General features: G+C 43.4%; 1 protein-coding gene across 1 annotated transcript in view; it reads right to left on the bottom strand.

Moving 5' to 3' along the window:
• The window catches only part of LOC136878701 (calpain-A), a 191,126-nt gene extending 184,109 nt beyond the window's left edge, over positions 1-7,017 (bottom strand). Inside the window, exon 1 of the mRNA XM_067152127.2 lies at positions 6,900-7,017. The gene's annotated coding sequence lies outside the window, so the exon portion shown is untranslated. The remainder of the gene's footprint in view (positions 1-6,899) is intronic.
• Positions 7,018-10,848: the final 3,831 nt, after the last annotated feature.

Here is a 10,848-nt window from a genome sequence, read left to right on the forward strand (position 1 = left end):
AAGGTTTACTTACTTACTAAAAGGTTGCTTTACATGTACAGAGATTCAGAGTGTAACTAAACACCACTATGTGTTTATTTATCAATTGAAATGTGGACAATATTATGTTTGAATTGTGTGTATGGAGCAATAAAGGTATTTATTGAATTATTATATCATCACAGGCTAGTCAACATATCCCTGCACTTACCAAGATATAATAGTGGATTTTTATCGACTTGTTACTGGGGCACGTCAAAATGAAACTCATACAATTCTAAACGGACGGGTAGGAGGACAAAATAAATACGAAATGTTTGTGTTCCGACACCACATTGTTGTGGAGAGTTGTCAAGTACAAACAAGTTCGGTGCTGTCATTGGGCGTCAAAGAGGACAATCTTCGGAAAAGAAATAGAACTGATGTTTTTGCATTTTAAGAAAATTAACTCATTCCGAGAAATTGATAACATTGGAAATAGGAATCATGCAACTTATCCGTGAATTATAAATAGACATGAACATACAGGCAGCGTTAAAAGTAAACACGAAGTAAGTAGGAGGAAAATTTTCAACTTCAGGGAGGAACGTTAGATAGTAAGAAAAGTGAGAAAAAATCCAGCGATTACTGCTTCAAAAATTGCTGTGATGGCTGCGGAACATACCAACAAGAGAGCACATTTAGAAACTATTGGACTTATCCTAAGAAGACGTTAACAGGTATGGAAAATTAGCTGGAAATAAACCATGTGTTGGCAAGATTAAGAGGAAGAAAAGGTTTCACTTTGTTAAGGAGCATATAGGGAAAGATTTCGCCATCAGGTAGGTTATTATTTTTGCAGAAGGAAGCAAGTACAATCTCTTCGGATCAGATGGAAAGGTTACTGTCTGGAGAAAACCAAATGAGGTGCTGAAATTTAGCAATTTACGTCCAAGTGTCAAACATGGTGGAGGTAGTGTAACTGTCTGAGGATGCAGTGTCAGTTAGTGGACCAGGAGATAGGGCTCCTATTGATGGAACAATGGATCGAAATGTGTATCTAAATATACTGAAATAAGGTATATTTAACACACGTAAGACCTTAGCTGGAGAATGCCTGAAGGGCATGGTACCGCACAGAACGACTAGCAGTGTTCGTATCATAATAAGGAAACTTTATAGGGGGTGGGGGAGGGAGATTAACAGAAAGGAGGGTGAAAGCAAGATTGGAGGATACGTACCTGGCATATACAGGGGAAGTGTTTAATGTACCACATCAACCAAAACTTCTTAACAATAACTAATAACCAAATTACAAATTACAAAGGAGAATACTGGAGATTAAAGACTGAGGATGTTTATAAGGGTAGGTTTCATCATGAGTTTAAAATAAGGCTAAAGTTTAGCCGCTAAACCAATCACACAATAACTGGCGTAAATATCCATGTGTGGAAAGGGCAGAAAGAGAATAGAACAGTTTGCAGTTTACCAAAGGACATCTTTCAAAAAGATGCGTATTTATTCAAAGGCAGAAAGTGGTCATCTCAGGTGACAATATTATTAGTTTGGTATATGTATGTGCAGTTCATATATATATATATATATATATATATATATATTGTGTTTCTTATGAATTTGCCAGGGGAGAAAGTACCCAATTTGTAAAATAAATGTCCTGATAATGAATAGTAATAACAATGTTATTGGTTTTACGTTTTTTTTTGCAATTTATTTTACATCGCACCGACAGAGATAGGTCTTATGGTGACGATGGGATAGGAAAGCGCTAGGAGTGGGAAGGAAGCGGCCGTTGCCTTAATTGAGGTACAGCCCCAGCATTTGCCTGGCGTGAAAATGGAAAAACAAGGAAAACCGTCTTCAGGGCTGCCGACCGTGGGGTTCGAACCCACTATCTCACGGTTGCAAGCTCAGAGCTACGCGGCCCTAACCGCACGGCCAACTCGCCCGATTTTTCGTTCCTCTACCAGAATTTTGTCTCACAGGGGACTTCTTTTACGTGCCAGTAAATCTGACGACATGAGAGTGACATCACCATCATCTGTTTACCCTCCAGGTTCGGCTTTTCCCTCGGACTCAGCGAGGGATCCCACCTCTACCGCCACAAGGGCAGTGTCCTGGAGCTTCAGACTCTTGGTCGGGGGATACAACTGGGGAGTATGACCAGTACCTCGCCCAGGTGGCCTCACCTGCTATGCTGAACAGGGGCCTTGTAGGGGGATGGGAAGATTGGAAGGGATAGGCAAGGATGAGGGAAGGAAGCGGCCGTGGCCTTAAGTTAGGTACCATCCCGGCATTCGCCTGGAGGTGAAGTGGGAAACCACGGAAAACCACTTCTAGGATGGCTGAGGTGGGAATCGAACCCACCTCTACTCAGTTGACCTCTCGAGGCTGAGTGGACCCCGTTCCAGCCCTCGTACCACTTTTCAAATTTCGTGGCAGAGCCGGGAATCGAACCCGGACCTCCGGGGGTGGCAGCTAATCACGCTAACCATTACACCACAGAGGCAGCTGAGAGTGACATACTACGTATATTTCAGTATCTTCAAATACCACCGGACTGAGCTAAAATAGAACCTGCCAACCTGAGCTCAGAAACCCACTGCTTTACAGCCTGAGCCACTCAGCCGGGCACACAATTCAACAAATTATCCACATGAAAATGAAAATCTACAGCCTGTTTCCAATCAATTGACCGGGTCAGGAATGGAATGAATAAAGCCCCCATCCTGCGGCGAGGATAGGAATTGTGCCGGCTGACGATGCCTGTCACACTCCACCGGGGCAATGATTAATGACTCACAGATGAAATGAAATGATACTGGAGAGTGTTGCTTGGGGGAAAGATGACAGGGAAAACTGGAGTACTCGGAGAATAACCTGTTCTGGAGTGACCGGGATTTGAATCACGGAACCCAGCGACGAGAGGCTGGCGCGCTACCGCCTGAGCTACAGAGGCTTCTAATAAATTACCCGCATTGAGATCAAAATAATAGGCATAGAAAATGACTCAAAAAATTACAGAAAATCAATTTAAAATAAGATATCGTTCTTGAGGTAATTTCAAAGCAAGTAGTCTGCAAGGGTTAATAATAATAATAATAATAATAATAATAATAATAATAATAATAATAATAATAATAATGTAACTGCGTGTGACCTCCGGAGAGGCCTCGTGCAGGTATTTTGATTTGACACCCGTATGCGACATGCGCGTCGTGATGAGGATGAAATGGTGATGAGGACGGCACATATACCTAGTCCCCGTGACAGGAGAGTAACCAATTATTGTTAAAATTCTTTACCCTGCTGGGAATCGAACTCGGGACCCCTGTGATCAAAGGCCAGCACGCTAACCATTTAGCCATGGAGCCGGATAATAATAACACCATTTGTAATAATAATAATAATAATAATAATAATAATAATAATAATAATAATAATAATAATAATAATAATAATAATAATAATAATAATAATAATACCAACCTTGACACCTGCAGTCGCTTAAGTGCGACCAATATCCAATTCGGGAGATAGTGGGTTAGAACCCCACTGGCGGCAGCCGTAAAGATGGTTTTCCGTGGTTTACGATTGTTACACCAAGCATATTTTAAGGCTGTATCTTAATTACGGCCACGGTCGAATCTTTCCTAGCCCTTTCCTGCCCCCATCTTCGCCATAAAACCTACCTGTGCCGGTGCGACGCAAAACAACTTGTAAAACAATAATAATAATAATAATAATAATAATAATAATAATAATAATATAAATATATTCATTAAATAATAATGTATTTATGGTCCAGAAACGCTCATCTGGCATCCTGAACCCTGACAGACTTAAAAAGCAAGTAGTTGAAATCTACGAAAACAGGAATAAAGCCAAACAGACACACTGAAATGGATTGGCGAAATCAAAACCGATTTGCAACAGGCAGGAATTACTCCAGTAGATGTCCAAAACAGGGTAATGTTCACATCCAAACTTCACAAATGGCAAGTTGACCAAAAGGAAAGACCAAAGAAGACTGGAACAACCTGGTCTGAAGACAGAAAGAAAGCCCAATATAAAAGAATGAAAGAAATATGGGCACAAAGGAAAGCAAATGCACGCCTGTATTTTGCGTAGTCCTAATGGGCTTATTCGCATATAATAATAATAATAATAATAATAATAATAATAATAATAATAATATATAATTTTGTTAGCTAGTGGCCACGATCAGAGTGAAGGAGACACTGAATCTGGAACTAAATCACTGATAGAACGAGAGCGGAAACGCCTCCATATGGATAACAGCTAGAGCCATTCACTACAACATTAAGGCGTATACTCGGCATACAAGTTTGACATTAACTGGGTTTCTGGATCACCTCAGGAAAGAACGCTGGAAGATGGTCAGACAGAAGTGTCTTCATGAAGCCTTTTGGAAAACATATTCTTCAAATTCTGAAGTGCCTTCCTATTATGTGGGTTGTGTAACATCTATCACATTTTATGTTAATGTGAAGAGTATTTTGTGTGTACTGTAAAATGATTATGATAACGAAGATGGCAGACATGAATTTCCCTGCTCCTACTGTGAAACAGAAAAAAAAATTCAGTTACAATATTATGTAAACAACTTGATGTTCTCCTATATAAATTTTTAACTTTTTTAGATGCAAACTTGCAAATGTATGGTTGCGAATTAATTATAAACATGTTTTATTTTTTTATTTTTTTGCTTCTAATCACACATTTACTTTATGCGGTAATGATACAGTACAAGTTTAAAAACCACAATTCTTTCTCTTTCAAACAATAGATTTTGGTTTGTTATTCCTGTCTGTCCGACTCGTTGGCTGAATGGTCAGCGTAGAGTGTCTAGGATTCGATTCCCAGCTGGGTCGGGGATTTTAACCTTCATTGGTTAATTCCAGTGGCTCGGGGGCTGGAGGTTTGTGTTGTTCTCAACATCCCTGCAGCTCACACACCACACATAACACTATCTTCCACCACAATAACGCGCAGTTACCTACACATGGCAGGTGCCACCCACTCTCATCGGAGGGTCTGCCTTACAAGGGCTGCACCCGGCTAGAAATAGCCACACGAAATTATTATTATTATTATTATTATTATTATTATTATTATTATTATTATCATCATCATCATCATCATCATCCGTTTACCCTCCAGGTTCGGTTTTTCCCTCGGACTCAGCGAGGGATCCCACCTCTACCGCCTCAAGGGCAGTGTCTTGGAGCTTCAGACTCTTGGTCGGGGGATACAACTGGGGAGTATGGCCAGTACCTCGCCCAGGCGGCCTCAGCTGCTATGGTGAACAGGGACCTTGTAGGGGGATGGGAAGATTGGAAGGGATAGGCAAGGATGAGGGAAGGAAGCGGCCGTGGCCTTAAGTTAGGTACCATCCCGGCATTCGCCTGGAGGTGAAGTGGGAAACCACGGAAAACCACTTCGAGGATGGCTGAGGTGGGAATCGAACCCACCTCTACTCAGTTGACCTCCCGAGGCTGAGTGGACCCCGTTCCAGCCCTCGTACCACTTTTCAAATTTCGTGGCAGAGCCGGGAATCGAACCCGGACCTCCGGGGGTGGCAGCTAATCACGCTAACCACTACACCACAGAGGCGGCCATTATTATTATTATTATTATTATTATTATTATTATTATTATTATTATTATTATTATTATTATTATTATTATTATTATTATTATTATTATTCATCTGTTTACCCTCCAGGTTCGGTTTTTCCCTCGGACTTCGGACTTAGCGAGGGATCCCACCTCTACCGCCTCAAGGGTAGTGTCCTGGAGCTGCAGACTCTTGGTCGGGAGATACAACTGGGGAGTATGACCAGTACCTCGCCCAGGCGGCCTCACCTGCTATGCTGAACAGGGGCCTTGTGGAGGGATGGGAAGATTGGAAGGGATAGGCAAGGAAGAGGGAAGGAAGCGGCCGTGGCCTTAAGTTAGGTACCATCCCGGCATTCGCCTGGAGGAGAAGTGGGAAACCACGGAAAACCACTTCCAGGATGGCTGAGGGGGGAATCGAACCCACCTCTACTCAGTTGACCTCCCGAGGCTGAGTGGACCCCGTTCCAGCCCTCGTACCACTTTTCAAATTTCGTGGCAGAGCCGGGAATCGAACCCGGGCCTCCGGGGGTGGCAGCTAATCACGCTAACCACTACACCACAGAGGCGGCCATTATTATTATTATTATTATTATTATTATTATTATTATTATTATTATTATTATTATTGCTGTCTTACTTTCAGTTTGTACTTGTATTGATTTTTGTATATTTATATTCATATGCTTTGTTTATGTAACGCCTCATGGAGTATGTATATACAAATGTTAATACCTCGTAATAATAATAATAATAATAATTATTATTATTATTATAATGGCGTGTGGCTTCAGAGAGGCCTGGTGCAGGTCTTTTTATTTGACCCCCGTAGGCGACCTGCGCATTGTGATCAGGATGAAATGAAGAAGAAGACAGCACATACACCCAGTCCCCGTGCTAGGGGAATGAACCAACCATAGTTAAAATTCCCGACCCAGCCGAGAATCGAACCCGGGAACCCTGTGACCAAAGGCCAGAACGCTAACCATTTAGTCATGGAGCCGGCCAATGTTATTAATAAAACAAAGTAAGGAAAAGGACAGAAAGGAAGCCCACAGGAAAAGAATGAAAGAAATATGGTCACAAAAGAAGGCAAATGAACGCCGCTAAGTACTTTGTGTAGTCCTAATGAGCTTATTCGCATATAATAATAAATATACTAATATTAATAACAATAATATACTTTTCTGTTAACTGGTGGCCACGATTAGGGTTTATACATACGTTAACAGGTGACCTGGCCCTGGTTACGAGTGTCAGTAATGGAGTTGAATGGTACTCACCATGCAGGGTGAGTGGCGGTCGGTGTCGCCGTCTGGGGCAGGCTCCGAAGGCGAACTGAAGTTTACTGTAGTCGCACATTCGCGTGACTGGCCAGTGCTTGCCCCCTTCACACCGCTTGCTGACCGCTGCTATCTGATCGAACCAGCCCTACCTTACGACCTGAAAAGACAGGGGGCGCACAGAACAACGGTGAATTTCGTAGCCTTTTTTCATATATAAGGGACAGTCAAATGAAAATCAAACATCCACTACAACCTCACCATGCAATGATTTTATTCAAAAGTAATTACCAAAGCAGCTTCTGTGGTGCAATTTTTAGTGTGATTAGCTGCCACCCCCGGAGGCCGGGGTTCGATTTCCGGCCCTGCCACGAAATTTGAAAAGTGGTACGAGGGCTGAAACGGGGTCCACTCAGCCTCGGGAGGTCAAATGAGTAGAGATGGGCTCGATTCCCACCTTAGCCATTCTCGAAGTGGTTTACATGGTTTCCCACTTGTTCTCCAGGCAAATGCCGGAATGGTACTTGACTTAAGGCCTCGGCCGCTTACTTCCCTCTTCCTTGTCTATCCCTTCCAGTCTTCTCATCCCCTCACGAGGCCCCTGTTCAGCATAACAGGTGAGGACGCCTGGGTCAGGTACTTCTCATTCTCCTAAGTTTCATCCCCCAACCCAATGTCTCACGTTCCAGGACACTACCCTTGAGACGATAGAGGTTGGATCCCTCGCTGAGTTCGAGGGAAAAACCAACCCTGGAGGGTTAAGAGATTAAGAAAGAAAGAAAAAAGAAAGAAAGAAAGAAAGAAAGAAAGAAAGAAAGAAAGAAATTACCAAAAGCGTTAATACATTTATCCCACTGGGAGATGAGACGATCAATTCCAGTTTTGTAGAAAGAGGTAGGTCGCTGACGGATACACAATCGCACCCATTCTAAAGCTGCGTTTACACTAGCGAAACTCCCTCGCGAAAGTCGCTCGGGCGAAACTTACTCGCTTCGAGTGAAATTTCGCACTACCCAAAACAGTGCGCAACTCAGAGCGAAAAATAGCGCGAGTGGGGCGAGCCGCCTTCGACAAGCCTGAAAGCTTCAGTTCTGGTTTTGCAGCCAACATGGAAACTTGTTTTGTCCCTCCAGCCACTACAATATTTCATCATCATATAGTAGATTAGTGTCAAAAAAGTGTGAGAAAGTTAAAATAAACTTCAGTTTTTGTAAGAAATTGAAGTGTTGCATTTTTCGTGTCGGTCAGTGTAAGTTCTTCACAGTGACCCAAGAATGCTTCAAAATAGGTACCGGTAGGTAGGACGAGGAAATTAGACAGAAGTACATAGATATGATTATTGAAAAGTTCCAAACAATGGACAGTAAGCAAGTTCAGGATATAGAGAGAGAAGGGACAGCATACAGGGATGCTGTAGTAGAAAAAGCAAGGGAATGCCTAAGAATAACTGTGAGTGAAGATGGAGAAAACGAACATCTTGGTGGAATTATGAAGTGAGAGCAGCTTATAAACATAGAAAGAAGGCGTATCAGAAATGGTTCAAACAAGGACTGATGCAGAGATGAGAGAAACAGAGCGAAACAAATACACAGTTCAAAAAAGTAGCGAAATATGTTTTTTAACGTCTGGTATGTGAACGTTAATTTCGTAGATGGGGTTCCAATAGTCGTACAGCATACCTTGAGACCTTAGCTACTCAGGGTATGTCAAATCAAAGTTATACTCCAGCTGTATGCGTAGCCATGCATTTAACTGTCAGGTGACCCCCCAAAACAAAGTGTGTCGTTGTGAGGTGCATAGACTACTGCGGTCATCTGAGCACGTTGTACGTAAAGCAGCACATCCCATGAGATATCCTAACGAGTTTCAAGTCGCAGAGGCCGTCACTTTGGTCCAGGAATGATGGACTTTTCGTCGTGTTGCTGTGGATCTCGATGTCTTTCCGTCAGTTATTCAATGTCTCTCCATCAGTTATTCAACGCTCGTGGAATCGCTACAATCGCTACAATGAGACAGGCCAGTTCACAAGGAGGGTTGGACAAGAACGTGGACGCATGACAACCCCACAGGATGACCGATATCTGACCATCTCTACGTTGCGGCGTCGTTCAGCAACTGCCACAGAACTGCAACAACACCTCAGGAGGGTCACTGGAGTCACTGTGTCTGACCAGACAGTAAGGAACAGGTTAAGAGAAGTGTCCTTATGACCCAGACGTCCTGTTCGAGTGCCCCGTTCAAGACAGCAACATCGCGCAGCACGCCTTCTGTTTGCCCGTACCCACGTAAACTGGCAACTTCGCCAATGGAGACCTGTGTTATTCACAGACGAGTCCAGATTTCCCCTGACACAACGTGATGGACGTCAATGTGTATGGAGACGCCGTGTGTTGTTTGCTGCATACGGTGTTGGCCCTGAACTCGTACTCATGCACGACAATGCCAGGGCTCATGTAGTGCGCATCACCAGAGCTGTCCTGCGAGAACTGGACATTCAAGAGATGGGATGGCCAGCAATGAGTCTCGACCTTAATCCCATCGAACATGTGTGGGATAGGCTTGACATAAGTGTTCGTGGGCGTCCTGTTACACCACAGACTCTCCAAGACCTCGAACAGGCTCCCATTGAAGAATGGGACCTGATACCGCAACGTGACCTCCGTCGACTTACACGGAGCATGCCACGTAGGTGCTAAGCTGTGATAAATGCTCGTGGAGGACATACACCATACTGAAGCTCTCCAACTGTGATAAAAATCCACCCTGGAAGACTGTTATCACTTTGTTTCCACGCCTATTTGGACATTACCGTTTGTGTTCTGAAAATGAGAGAGAATCCATTGATGTTCTTTTGTATACTTCACCGGTAACGAATAAAGGTTTAGTTGGTAATATACCTGGGTGTGAAGTATTGTTTTGTGGAGCACGGTATACGTTCAAAAACATGTTCCCCTATTTTTTTTATCTGTGTAGTTGTTCAATCCAAGAAGTCAAGGGACGATTTCGGTAATAACCTAGAAATGCTAGATCAAGCATCAGGGAAAGTATTAAAGAATCTTAGAAAGGGATGAAAAAAAGAAAATGAGTAGTGATTTGGTAAATCGGGTGAACTGATAATAGATCCCATGGAATCACTGGACAGGCTGAACGAATACTTTGTAAATATGGTAAGATGGCAACACCACCTCGCAAAGCCCCTTTGAAATCGCCCGCCCGCGAGCGAATTCAAATGAGCTATGCGAGACGGTGTTGCGAAATCTCCACATGACTTAATACCGGCTTGAGAGTAATGCCGTGAAGTCAACATCAAACACAAACACACCGTATGTTTCAGCCGGTGTCACCGTGTTCAGATTTAGCAACACCGCCTCGCATAGCTTATTCGAGTTCGATCTGATTGGCTAACTTAAGAAGTCGATAAAATGACAACGGCGCGGGATATCGAAATATTATTCTGAAATAATTATCAGTATGACCAACCCTTAAACGCTCATATACCCCGTTCACGTTGTTTAAAACCACCCGCAGGCGCGCGGCTGTGAGCTTGCATCCGGGAGAAAGTAGGTTCGAATCCCACTATCGGCAGCCCTGAAAATGGTTTTCCGTGGTTTCCCATTTTCACACCAGGCAAATGCTGGGGCTGTACCTTAATTAAGGCCACGGCCGCTTCCTTCCAACTCCTAGGCCTTTCCTATCCCATCGTCGCCATAAGACCTATCTGTGTCGGTGCGACGTAAAGCAACTAGCAAAAAATACACTGACTGACAGAGCAAATGCAACACCAAGAAGGAGTGGTTCGAAAGGGATGAAAGTTGGGGAAAAAACAGAGACGGCACGGACGAATAATTGATGTTTATTTCAAACCTATATGCAGGTTACACAATGCGCACGGCATCGACTCAGTAGGATGTAGGACCACCGCGAGCGGCGATGCACGCAGAAACACGTC

Source organism: Anabrus simplex, chromosome 8 (assembly GCF_040414725.1).
Source record: "Anabrus simplex isolate iqAnaSimp1 chromosome 8, ASM4041472v1, whole genome shotgun sequence".
NCBI lineage: Eukaryota > Metazoa > Arthropoda > Insecta > Orthoptera > Tettigoniidae > Anabrus > Anabrus simplex.